This window comes from Oncorhynchus mykiss, chromosome 2 (genome assembly GCF_013265735.2).
Source record: "Oncorhynchus mykiss isolate Arlee chromosome 2, USDA_OmykA_1.1, whole genome shotgun sequence".
Lineage (NCBI taxonomy): Eukaryota > Metazoa > Chordata > Actinopteri > Salmoniformes > Salmonidae > Oncorhynchus > Oncorhynchus mykiss.
Genome location: NC_048566.1, coordinates 81,093,856 through 81,107,963, shown reverse-complemented (window position 1 = coordinate 81,107,963; position 14,108 = coordinate 81,093,856). Strand labels below are relative to the sequence as shown.

At 40.2% G+C, this 14,108-nt stretch overlaps 1 protein-coding gene across 7 annotated transcripts in view; it reads right to left on the bottom strand.

Moving 5' to 3' along the window:
• The window catches only part of csnk1g1 (casein kinase 1, gamma 1), a 69,788-nt gene extending 65,127 nt beyond the window's left edge, over positions 1 to 4,661 (bottom strand). For 4 of the 7 annotated variants that reach the window (XM_021573399.2, XM_021573428.2, XM_021573408.2 and 1 more), the window contains exon 1: positions 4,470 to 4,660. The gene's annotated coding sequence lies outside the window, so the exon portion shown is untranslated. Of the gene's footprint in view, positions 1 to 4,469 lie in introns of all 7 variants that reach the window. The other 3 variants (XM_021573417.2, XM_021573421.2, XM_021573437.2) reach the window with 1 other exon arrangement.
• Positions 4,662 to 14,108: the final 9,447 nt, after the last annotated feature.

Below are 14,108 nucleotides of genomic sequence, written 5' to 3'. Positions count from 1 at the left end.
AACACATCACCGGGGGGAAACTACCTGCCCTCCAGGACACCTACAGCACCCAATGTCACAGGAATGCCAAAAAAACATCAAGCACAACCACCAGAGCCACAGCCTGTTCAACCCGCTATCATCCAGAAGGCGAGGTCAGTACAGGTGCATCAAAGCTGGGAACGAGAGACTGAAAAACAGTTTCTATCTCAAGGACATCAGACTGTTAAATAGCCATCACTAGCTGGCTTCCTTTTAGAAAATATACCATATTTGTAACTAATAGACATACGTAGGCTACCTATATACTGTACTACCTACACAGTGAGAGTTTAGGCTATTAACTAAACTACAACCATTATAGTGGATAGGCCTACATACTAGGTGAATCAATCATTTCCCATACATTAACAAATTTAAGACTACATCACACATTTTGGGGAATTGACCTAGCCTCAGTAATCATGATGGTATATGATATATTTGCCACTACTAGACCGAAATGAAACATAGCAGGACAGGTCTCACCAACCTGCAGAAAACATTAAGCATTTGGTTAATAATTCATTATAGAAAGTCATTATAGAAAATCAATGTCTTCAGATCCCCCTTCATTTCCTACAATTGTCTGCTCCATCTCCCTCTGACAATGGCAGGAGAGGGCCTTGGTGCTAGGGATATGTCAATGTACTCCACAATATGGTTTGTTATTCAGCTGAGTGACATGGGATCTCACAAATTAGGCCAGCTTCCTATGAGAGATTTCCTGCGCTTGGATCAAAGAGTTTCTATTCGCAGAGGAGAAGTGATAGAGGGGAAAAAAGCAGTCACTGTGAGATGGCTATCAAAAGACAAAGATAGTTCTGTGCTTCCTGCACCCTAGATGCAAGACCTTCAAACCTTTGACTGTTTCACTAAGGCCATAGTTTGTTACAAGGCTGGTTTGGAGACCCTTTTCTCAATCTAAACCGATCTACCGGCAATGTGGAGGATAACTTTAGCAAAAAGGCAGTGCCATGAACAGTCCAATATTGGAGGAAATTATCAGGGAAAATAATGAATTTAGACCTACAGTATGTTTGACAGGCCTATTTATTTATGGATTGTTTTCAGAGTGGTCATGTTCCATGTGCACTAATTCAAGACATTCTAGGATTTCATTGCAATTTCAGGTTCACTGATGCCTTACTAGTTCTATGGAGTGAAAAGGCTGTGGATGGAGGGGTTTTTACACTTCAATCCAGTTACTGCCCAATGAAAATAGGCAGTTTTTTTCTTAAGGCAGGACAAATAAAAAAAGTACAGGGGCAGGTCTTTTACATGTCATTGTGACAAAGGCTGGTGTTTCAATAGAGAATGTTTGTGTGTGTCTCACGCTTGCAGTGACTCAGTCACACCACCCTCACATATTCCCACTTCAGAACTAGTGGAACGCTCCCTCCTCCCTGAAGGGATTCTGCATAGCTCCTGTTATGCGAAGTCCAGCTCTGTGCACCTCGCCCACTTCATGGCTAAGCCTACTATAGAGCCCCACAGTGTAGGTGTCATAATACGCATAAAACCTAGAGGTCAAACAGGGAAATGGTTCCAGTCATTTTACCAACATTTATTTTTCCCATATGGGATTTTACAAACACTTAAAGGGAGGTGTTTCATGTAGGCTTACCCTGGTGTGACATTTTGATAACCACGTTGATGGTCATGGTGACTTATCAATATATTCAACTTATTTATTCTGATTTGAAAATGATAATTAGCATTAATGTAGACTTGATGCAAGACGACAAATCCCTGCACGTCAACTCTAGCTGACACCTTTGCAAACAGGTATTGTCCATTGTCTATTTAAAGAGTCTTAGGCAATTTATTAATTACTACATTTAGCTAACATTAGATCAGATCATGGTATTTGTAGTTCTTTACAATAGCTACATTAGCAGCTAATTAGCATTTCATTTTTTGCAGGAAAAAACAGGCAAATATGTTGATAAGTCACCTTGTCCTAGAGAGATTTACAGTTCTCAAAATGTCACACCAGGGTAAGCCTACACAAAACACAGCCCTTATTTGAAGTGTTTCCAAAATCCCCTATGGGAAACATGAATGGTGGAAAAACGATTGGAACCATTTCCCTTTTTTACCACTAGGTTTTATGGGTGTTATGAATCATAATGTGGTACACTATAATGTGTGGAATGACACAGTAGCCACTACACTGCTGATAACACTGGTTGTTGTTTGATGTGTGTTTCAAATACATTCTCACTGTCTGAATAGCTAACAATGTATGTTTTTATAGAGACCTGTGTATTCTTTCCATTCGCAGCATTTAATCAACTGAAACAATGTCACACCGTCAAGGAGTGAAGTTCTTATGTTGCCAAACATGTTACACAATGGACAGCTCAAACTATGACAAATTAACAACAAAAATGCAAACAGGTTGTTCATACCTTAACAAAAAAAGGAAATGTCCTGTTCAATTTGAGCCTTCACAGGGCTCCTTTAAGACAGTATCTGATGGTATAGTGCAAGTTTTGGTGTCATTTTAAACCTTACTGTAGGCTCTGGAATATAGGTTAGGCCTAAAGAGCATTATGGCTTACAAAGAGCGTTTCAAAAAAAAAAAATTGGCTATGATAAACCCCTGCTACACAGTGATGTAACATGGACAGCCCTGTGTTACCATGGAGTCAAGAACATGCAGTGAAGAAAAACAAAAAAATGAACACCTGCTCACCAAGTTTAACACTCTGGAAACAGGCAGAAAGGTTGGGAAATCCCCAAGAGTAAATTTAAATAAAGCAGGAGTAATTTTGTCTGGATAAAACAACCTGGACACAGGCCTAAACTAATAGAAAAAAAACAGCCAATGTTAAATCATCTCTTCTAAACTACAGAAAGATGCAGGACTGCCACCGATGGTCTCTGACTAGCCGATCAGAATCTAACCTCCAGCAGCATAGTTAACTAACGTGCGATGGTACATTCAAAGCATGGTACGTTTATTTTCAACCAACCTCTAGCCTACTTGCTGATACTTTCTACATTCTCGATGTAGTGTCTTGTAAAATGTCGGTTTCCAGTTGTTGGTGGAACTCTGATACCCAGAGAATATTCCGCAAAAAAAAATGTTATCCACACCTGTGCCTTCCAAGTCAAGAATGGCAAGTAAAGGTTGTTAAAAAATAAAAGTTCCATGCTTTGAATGGACCATTGGATCAATCTCCAGTGCAAGCTAGCTAACTATGCTGCTGGAGGTTTGATCTGATCGGGTAGGGCTGACTAGATTGTCTTCATATTTTAGACTCATTGGAACATACTGCCCAAGCTTTAGTTTAGTTTTTGGATTGGCACGCTGAAGGGTGTGAAACCATTGACGACAGCGGTCCACAATTCTACATGTTGAATTGGTTAAGACTGCTGGCAGGTGGTCCCTGTAACACACCGCAGGTACTACAGGAGATGGGACTGACTTTTTTTTTAGCTCATGTCATTTGATTTATTTAGCCAGGATAGCCCACTCAGTAACAATTCAGCCACTGTTTGGGAGGGAGTCCTGGGTTCCATAGATCGTCAACTTGTTATATATAGCCTGATTCTTTCCTGTTAACATTGTCTGAAATTCCAACCCAAACAGGACCAACATAACAACGAACCAGCAGAGTAGATTAAACTATAATATTTTTTTAAACCAAATTCTTACTTAAAGTTATTTCACGAGATAGCCTCTATTATAAGCGTCCCATCTTCAAGGAGGATGTGGCTAGGCCACCTGGAAAAGCCATTGAAAAGTTATTGTACATTTTATGACGAGCCTCAACTACTTGGACAGGATCAATGACCATAACGTTAATATGATCTAGATAGCATAGCCAGTTAGCTAACGTAGGTTGCATACTACTTCAGGAAGGGTTAGATTAGTTCGCTGGAAAGACGAATATTGTTTGGCTGAAATGCTCAACTCAGACACCTGGCTAGTTTGGTTCTGACAAGGTTTTGAGTAACGGGACAGATACTGGACCTAACTAGCTAACTTACTGTAGATATCTTACATTAGCTAACGTTACTTATTATAAACTAGCGACTCTCCGTTTTACTTATTAGAACAAAATGAATCACTAATGTTAGCTATTAGCCCATAAACGATATAGCTAGCTAGTTAACTAATGACGGAAACTCGCACTTGACTAGCAACAAACACTCCCAATTCCATCCACTGTCGGCACCACACAAACAGAACAGTGAAACCAAGATGCATTCCCTGTGTGGTCAAAATGTTGTCTAGGTAGTTCGTTAGCTAGCTGGCTAAAGGTAGCTAATTGTCCAGACACTGTCTTTAGTTCAGGGTATTAAGTTGTTAGCTAGCTAGCTGCTAAACCTAGCCTAGCCGGCGTCGTTCAGAAATGCAGCGGTTAGCAAACGTTAATGGACTAGCTTTAGCTATTAGTCAATGTGATCTTGCGAGGTTTGTGGAAATATAAACTTACTTTCAATGTGATCCTGGGTGCATTTAGTCATTTATTTTCCGTTTGTGTAGTGACAATTACGCCAGAAACAAGATCGAGATGTCAATTTGGCTAAGGTTATGTCAAGCTATGCCTCCCAGAGCCCTGTTCAGTTCGCCTCCACTGATATGAAAGTGTTCCGGAAGTGTTGATCCAAACTAGAAAGGAAGGAAGAGGCGAAGCGAGAGGTTTTACTCCGCCCAAAATCTGTCTACGAAAAAAAACCACGTGAGGAATTTTTGTATGGCGGTTTGGTACGATTGTATAAATGCTAACAGATCATTTGTGGTTTCGACATGTTTTTGCGTTGTCAAATTAATTATGAGAGAAATAGCTGTAGAAACGCCTTTATGCGCAATTATTGATAGCCTATAATAACAATCATATCGAAGTAAATTTGGGAGTCACGCGATGACATGTTGTGTGGTCCTCCCACTACGACAAGGGAGACCATGCAGTTTGTTAGGCTCCAGAGTAAGCACATTTGAATGAACTTCGCAGGGTGGTGAAAATGCACGGTATGAGCTTGATGCTCCTTTCCAATAAATGCCGAGTGTCTTATTCTGGTGACATGATGATCGATGCTTGACAAATACAAAACATTCCTGCTCTTATCCATAATATCCAAAATAGGTTAGTGTACAACAGCAGTCGGTCATAGGTTTGGCTTTGGGTCAATTTTTTTGTCAGCTAATAGTCGACAGAACAGAATATAATAGTGGCCCAATTCATTGGCAAATTAAACACTTCATTTTTACACATCTGGTTAGTAGGCTATATAATCATGTCAATAACACATCCTAATATTTTCGAACTGATTACACTGATAAAATCCCCAATGTCTTTTAAATTAGTTTTACATTTATTTGTGCATTGATTGCTTGCAATCAAGAGAAAATATACTATGAAAAGGGCTCAAAAGAAAGGTGGATAATGAAAATAGAAGTTTCAGGCAAGAATTGACGGAGTAATATGCATATTTACCATATTTCTCCAATGTCAAACCAGTGTCTTGTTTGCAACGAAACGTTTGCAGTTTGCAAATATTTAAATATTAGACATCCTTATCAATCTTAACATGGCACTTTCAAAAGTTACTTTTCCACCCAGACAGAGGTTCCACCGAGGCAGAACAATTTAAGCTTCAACTGCTGGCTACTCGTTCATTGTTTAACCTAACAACATACGTGTTTCCCTATAAACTGCCTGGTATTAAACATTTTCACTTCTCAGAAAGTAAAAAGCTCAATTAATAGGGATAGCAAAGTACATTTTTCCTCTAATATTGAAGGCTGCAGGTCAGCTTCAGAATGTCATAGCGAGAAATCAATATATCCCCATATGCATGAGTCACATATTTTGTGGGAATTTTAAAGCTGGTTTCTAGAATAATGCATCACGAAGTTAAGCGTTATAACAATGCTTAACTTGATAGTTTTTATTTCATTCAAAATATAAAGCTAAAAATAAGTATCATTTTTGCCATTTTCTTTAACAAATTGCATGGCATACCTTCACTCAATTTGAGCTCTGGTTTTAACCAAACACACCAAGCCCTTCCCAGGCATAGAACTATTTAAGGAGTGCATAAAGACAGTTTAGGTCGATTTGGTTATACTGACAATTCTATGGATAGCATAATTGGGTCTGTCAAAGAGGTAGGCCTACCTTTTATTTTCTTTAATAGTAAGAAATAGGCTCCAATATAGCCCTTTTGTTGTGAGTGAAGTCAAATAAAAATGAAGACAACTGTTTAAATCAATTAAATTGAAATAACTTAATTATTGCCTTAATCTATGGATTTCACATGACTGGGAATACAGATATGCATCTGTGGGTCACAGATACCATAAAAAAAGGTAGAGGCATGGATCTGATGTGACTACCATTTTCCTCATGCAGCGCAACACATCTCCTTCTCATAGAGTCGATCAGGATGTTGATTGTGGCCTGTGGAATGTTTCCCACTCCTCCTCAATAGCTGTGTGAAGTTGCTGGATATTGGCGGAAACTGGAAAACGCTGTCTTACATGTCCATCCAGAACATCCCAAACCTGCTCAATGGGTGACATGTCTAGTGAGTATGCAGGCCATTGAAGAACTGGGACATTTTCAACTTCCAGGAATTGTGTACAGATCCTTGCGACATGGGGTGTGCATTATCATGCTGAAACATGAGGTGATGACGGTGGATGAATGGCACGACAATGGGCCTCAGGATCTTGTCACGGTATCTCGGTGCATTAAAAATGCCATCAATAAATAGCAATTGTGTTCATTGTCCTGCCTGCCTGCCCGTACCATAACCCCACCGCCACCATGTGGCACCCTGTTCACAACGTTTACATCAAACCGCTCGCCCAACCAACGCCATACACGTGGTCTGCGGTTGTGAGGCTGGTTGGACGTACTGCCAAATTCTCTAAAACGACATTGGAGGCGGCTTATGGTAAAAAGAATGAACATTAAATTCTCTGGCAACAGCTCTGGTGGAAATTCCTGCAGTCAGCATGCCAATTGCACACTCTCTCAAAACTTGACACATCTGTGGCATTGTGTTGTGAAACAAAACTGCACATTTTAGAGTGGCCTTTATTGTCCCCAGCACAAAAGTGCACCTGTGTAATGATCATGCTGTTTAATCAGCATCTTGATATACCACACCTGTTGGGTGGATGGATTATCTTGGAAAAGGAGAAATGCTCACTAACAGAGACGTAAACAAATTTGTGACAACATTTTTGAGAAATAAGCTTTTTGTGCATATGGAACATTTCTGGGATCTTTTATTTCAGCTGATGAAACATGAGACCAGCACTTTACATGAGGCGTTTATATTTTTGTTCAGTGTAGTTGACTTTCTCCCATACTCTCTCCATTCATAAGTAAATTATTGAAAAAGTGTCTGTCTCATGACATTGTAATACATTTGGTCTCCAGTCTATGAGCTACAGAAAAACCCCACAGGCTACTTATCTTTCTACCGTATGCTCCATAATTTATGTTAAATTAATTTGATGGGGGGCCTCCCGGGTGGCGCAGTGATTAAGGGCGCTGTACTGCAGCGCCAGCTGTGCCACCAGGGACTCAGGGTATGCACCCTGGCTCTGTCGCAACCGGCTGCGACCGGGAGGTCCGTGGGGCGATGCACAATTGGCCTAGCGTCGTCCGGGTTAGGGAGGGCTTGGCCGGTAGGGATATCCTTGTCTCATCGCGCACCAGCGACTCCTGTGGTGGGCCGGGCGCAGTGCACGCTAACAAAGGTTGCCAGGTGCACAGTGACACATTGGTGCGGCTGGCTTCTGGGTTTTAAGAGGCAGTGCGGCTTGGTTGGGTTGTGTAAGCGAGGACTTTCAACCTTCGTCTCTCCCGAGCCCGTACGGGAGTTGTAGCGATGAGACAAGATAGTAACTACTAAACAATTGGATACCACGAAATTGGGGAGAAAAAGGGGTAAAATTCAAACAAAAAAAACAAAACAAAAAAATGAATTTGATGGAACGTTGGTAGAGCACCACAGTGCTGCGTCTCTCCAACAACACCCATTGACGAGCTAAATATGAGAGGGGTGGTTAGTGGAAAAATGTTTATATTGGAAAGATGATATATTTCAGGCGATGCTATATTTCTGGATGCTGTCCATTGAAGGTGGTCATGGGGTCACATACCAACTTTGTGAATGGGATGGCTACACTCTTCGCAAGCTACTATAACTTCAATCTACAGTAGCTGGTGGAGGACTCATATGCACACTTGAGTTTGTTCAAAGCCAACTCATGTATGTTTGGTTTACACAGACAAATCAGATCAGCACTTCTGCCAATTATAGGGCAAAAGATCAGAATTGGACTGCCTGTATACAGTGCATTCCAAAAGTATTCAGATCCCTTGACTTTTTCCACATTTTGTTACATTACAGCCTTATTCTAAAATGGATTAAATCATTTTTCCCCCTCATCAATCTACACACAATACCCCATAATGACAAAGCAAAAACAGGTTTATTGTACCCTTCCCCAGATCTGTTCCTCGACACAATCCTGTCTCGGAGCTCTACGGACAATTTCTTCGACTTCATGGCTTGTTTTTTGCTCTGACATGCACTGTCAACTGTGTGACCTTATATAGACAGGTGTGTGCCTTTCCAAATCATGACCAATCAATTGAATTTACAACAGGTGGACCTATCAAGTTGTAGAAACATCTCAAGGATGATCAATGGAAACAGGATGCACCGGAGCTCAATTTCAAGTCTCATAACAAAGGGTCTGAATACTTATGTAAATATGGTATTTCTGTTTTTTATTTGTAATAAATGTGCAAAAATGTCTAAAAACCTGTTTTCACTTCATCAATATAGGGTATTGTGTGTAGATTGATGAGGAAATTTGTTTTAGTTAATCCATTTTAAAATAAGGCTGTAACGTAACAAAATGTGGGAAAAGGGAAAGGTCGGAATACTTTCTGAATGCACTGTATATAGCTGTAGGCAGCATACTGGGCCTCCTATTCACTAACTTGCAGATAGTTGGGATTAGTACTGTGATTCAGAAGTGTTCAGGATTTGTGCAGCACTGTACCCTGCATGGATAGTGTTGATATATGGTTTTAGGCATTTCATTGGTTTTAGGAATTGTGGTTGTAGCTCCACCTTGCTCTCTGATAGGCCAGACAGACATTAATTCCAGATATTAATTACACCTACTCAGGCCTCTTACAACAACTCGACCTCTACCTAGAGGCAGTTTCTGACGGGGCCTCTGATGAATGCACACACCTATTGCTTACATCTATTCAATTGATCTCCCTCTTTTTCTCTGTTTAATTGTTTTAGAGGCTTCATGGGCATCAGTCCACACATGGGCTCCAAGGTGGCTTCTGGGAAGGTGATGAGCAGAAAGTCTGGAACAGTTGCGGGGAAAAAAACGAACAGTTTCGGCACCAATTTTTTTTTACCACTACCGTTCCTATTCCTCGATTTGATGATAGACCGAGTTGTAACATTTCACCCCACCCCTTATAGGTTGGCTAGGCGGTGTTGTTGAAGAACGACTTTATTGGTATGTTTCTACACTGGTTATTAGGGATGTAACCCTGGTTCAAATGTTTAAGATACAAGTTCATTGGTCTGCGGGACCCCAAACCAGTCCAAATGTAGCATTCGTCGGTCAGAAAATCAATTCACACATTACAAATCGCCGGTTCACTTTTTTCCCCTCTTCTTCAAATGGAACTGTGTTGGCAGTCATTTTGCATGCCGAACAACCCCAGGCAATATCAGTAGCCTAGTCAAACTGTGTACTATGGTCAAATATGATTTTTTTTAAATTACAAGATTTTACTGTAGTATTAATCCTGTGAAATTATAGTAATTTACTGGCAACTGAGTTGCATTAAAATGACAGTAAATGTAATAAATTACAAGAGTTTACTGTATTATTTATCCTGTGAATCTACAGTAACTTACTGCTAACTAAGTTGCAGTAAAAATACAGTAGATATAAAATGAAAAAAATGATGCAGATGATTGAACAAAAAATCCAGTAAATTGTTGTATTATGATTACAGTAAGACTACTGTATAATATTTACTGTAAAATTACATGGCATTTTTTACAGTGCAAGTTCATCCACTCGCAACATATTTTCAGCCTCCAAACAGTGGTGAATGGAAAGAGACATCTTTTACAGAAAAGACCAAAACGTATTTGGCGATTGACATTATGCCAGAATTAATGCCGCCACTGCTGTCCGCGCGGCTCAGACAATCATCTCTGCCTTGGCAAAATGTTATTGTTCTCATCGCACAATCACATTTTGGACTGTATGCTACAGGCTTTACCACCTGTTTTCAAGTCCGTTCACTCATTTTTCATGTCTCTGACACATGGTAATGATAAATAATGATGTAATAGCCTACAGTTTTCTTGACATTTTGTTTTCATTATTGTGACAGGCTCATGTTTTACCGGTACAGCATACCCACAATATTTATTTTGCAGGGATGCAGTAAAAGACCATACTGCCTTACTTTCACCTCACCGCTGGTTGTAAGTAATCTGATTTAGATAATCAACCAGCTAGTTATTAGAATCAGGTGTGCTAGATTAGGGTTGGAGCGAAAATCAAGCTCTTCAGGAACTGGGTTGGAGAGCCCTGATTGACAGCTTGCAGATTAATCTAATTCTTTCCGCAGATGGCCAATTGTCTGCAGGTTTTCGTTCCTCCCTTGTATTTAATTAATGAATTAAGGTCACTAATTTGTAAGGAACTCCCCTCACCTGTTTGTCTAGGTCTTAATTGAGAAGGAAAAAAACAAAAAACAACTGACACTAGGCCCTCCATGGAATGAGTTTGACACCCCTGCACTAGGGTGACCACTTTTTAAAAATACCCAAATGCGGGACAAAAGGATGATTTTGCAGGACATTTGCCAGGAGAGTGTAACCTTATAAAAGTCACCTTGTCCGAGAGAGATTTACATGGTTATCAAAACATCACGCCAGGGTAAGAAACACAACCCTTATTTTAAGTGTTTGTAAAATTCCCTATGGGGAAAAATTAATGGTGGAAAAACGATTGGCACCATTTCTTCTTCTTTTTCTGTGGGTTTTCTGGCGGACTACACCCAAAAAGGTGTATTGCCGTCACCAAAATCCAGACGTAATAGTGAAACTTAATCCACAAAAAAATAAGTACATTGCCAAAACAAACAAAACTCCCACTTCTTCCTTCTTTTAGTTCTCCATATCTCCCTTTTCAGACTCTAGGACTTGAGGGTGGCACAGCTTGTGTCAATATTGCATGTAACTACTTCACTGAGAAATCTTTAAACCCCAGAAACCGCTCCACCGCAATCACTGATTTCTATCTTCCTGGACCTTCTCGCCACCTTGGCAGTGCCATTAATTACCATAGCTATAAATGCCACAAAGTCCACCTTCTTATCCTTTAAAATGTCAGGATCCTGCAGTGTAGGGCTATCCACTAACATGGACTATTCTGGTGCACCATTAAAACCCTCAACCCTTTTCACAGCTGCTGCATATGAAATGCTCTGTACAACCCGGACTTTGGCCACCTCATTCTTTGTCACCCTTGTGGGGCATTCGGAAGACGTGGCTTCATGGTTCCCACAGCAATTGCAATATATTCGTCACTTTTATAACACATAGTATGATCCTTTCCACAACTTTGACATCTCAGCGTCTCCCTTCTGCAAACATTTGCTACATGACCTAAAGCTTTACAATGATCACACTTCATTGGTCTTAGGGTATATTACCTACAGAGTCAGAGCATTTATCCTAACTGCACTTAAGTAGGGAGAGACTCCATATGAAAAAGCAAAAGAACAGAAACTTTTTCATGTTTCACGACAAGATTCATCTGACTTGCTTCAATCCCTCCAGGAATATTTTTAATCTCTTCAAATATCAACTAACCACGATACGCTTGTTCCCGAAGAGACACACAAGACACATCAAACGTATCAAATCGGTTCAGACAACGCACGTTCATTCTGATCCACAAAAAATCAAAACAAGCTCGCCTCTCCTGATCCTCACAGCCTTCACTTTACCCTGCACTCTCTCCACCAGTTTGGATAACTCTAATGGTTTCTTCAAGATTGGTACTCTGCTCAGTTGCTCCTTATTAACAAACCATACTCCTACTAGATATGAAGGGTCATTCTCATCCCTGTACACTACATTGCTCCGTGTTCCATTCCTTTGGACAATACTCCGATTCTACCCCCATTGTATTCAGAATCCACTTCATCATCTGCTTCCGCCATCTTTTGTGTGTCATCGGGTGCTCACTTTCCTGCTGTCGTCCGTCGTTCTGCTTGGCACTATTTCTCTGTGACTGCTAGGTTTTATGGGTATTATGACACCTCCACTGTGGGGCTTTATAGACTTGTTGCAGATGAAAGGCTGGTGGTGATGACAGTGCACATAATACTTTTTACAGTTAAATTCCTATGTGCTGCATAAAAATGACAATTTAAATGGGTTTATATTGCATTTAACTATAATGATAGGTTTATCTAAAAAAAAAAAAACTTATATAGCAAGTGTGCCAGCTCTGGTACTGGCACATTCGCTCTAGCCAACAGCGCATAGATACAGTAGTCTACTGTTTCTATGAACTGTTGCCTAAAGCACACATAGAAAGACGCCTATAGCCTACAAAATGAGATTATGGACAAAATAGCGAGATATTTATTGAAAAGGGGCATCAAGCTCATCACCTTGCACTTTCACCACCCTATGCAGGTTATCGTAATTGATTTAATCTGTAGCCAAATAAACTACACACTTTCCAAAGTCGTAGTGGGAGGACCACACATGTCATAGGGTGGATCCAAGTACATCTTTTATATGGATGGTTATTATATCAATATTTGCACATAAAGGCATTTCCACCAACATTTCTCGTGTAAATAATTGCACCTACCTACACAAAAATATCCCACTTTGTCTAGCTATTTTGTTTTGTCGACATTGTAGGCCTACTTTACTTGCATAAAAAGGTTGGATTAAAACCTGGTTATAGAGATAGACCTCATCATGGATATAACTGGTTTTAGCATAGACCTTGTCATTGAGGGTTTCCACCATTTTAAAGTAGTCAACTGGGTGGAGATTCCTATGAGTTGGGAGCAATCGGCCAAGTAGAAATTGACTACTTTAAAATGGAGATAGCCTCAATGGTGCTACCCATGCTGTCATAGACGTTATAATGGCAGATAAAAATAAGTCCTATCTCTATTGTTACAGGCTTTGGTTTTTCTATGTTGTACTTCGAGGTTGGATGTTATCATGTGGGGTGCACCGATTGGTGTCACCTTGTTAGTCTGTATTATACCTGTGCTGGTTGGTCATCTTGTTAGAGGGAAGGTGTTTCACCTGTGCTGGCCTAGTGCTCCAGTTGTCTTGACAGATGTAGGGTTAACACTTTTCGTTGGCTTCTAGACAAACAATCTTTTATCTGATTGTCCCTGTTTTTGTTTTGCTCCACATTTTGTTTTGCTTCCTGTCTTTAAGTTTGATGTGGATTTTTCTTTTGTTTGCTTCTTCTTGGGCAAATTTAGTGGTTGCTCGTGGTAGGTGTCTTTTAGGTCCCCTCCTAAAATCCCACCCGTTTCGTTTTGGTCGTTGTACGTGACTCTGTTAGTTCGTCTTTCTGTTTGAGCGACAATGTTTGGTTTTCTTGCTTGGGAACGTAACAAAATGGGGGCTTGTTCAGGATCTTGTTTCCCATGAGTATGGTAGTCGCTCTAATGAACTACTCTGAAGCTCTGCCCCGATATTTGAGTGTTTCGAAAGACACTTTTGTGGTAGAATTCCTGTCACTGACACGAGGGGTTAGAAGATTCAATCAAATCAAATGTTATTGGTCACATACACATGGTTAGCAGATGTTAAATCTGACAATTAATCTTAATGGTTGTACAGTCATCTCAAATAAAACTTTGAAGGACCTCGGCGTTACTCTGGACCCGGATCTCTCTTTTGACGAACATATCAAGACTGTTTCAAGGACAGCTTTTTTCCATCTACGTAACATTGCAAAAATCAGAAACCTTCTGTCCAAAAATGACGCAGAAAAATTCATC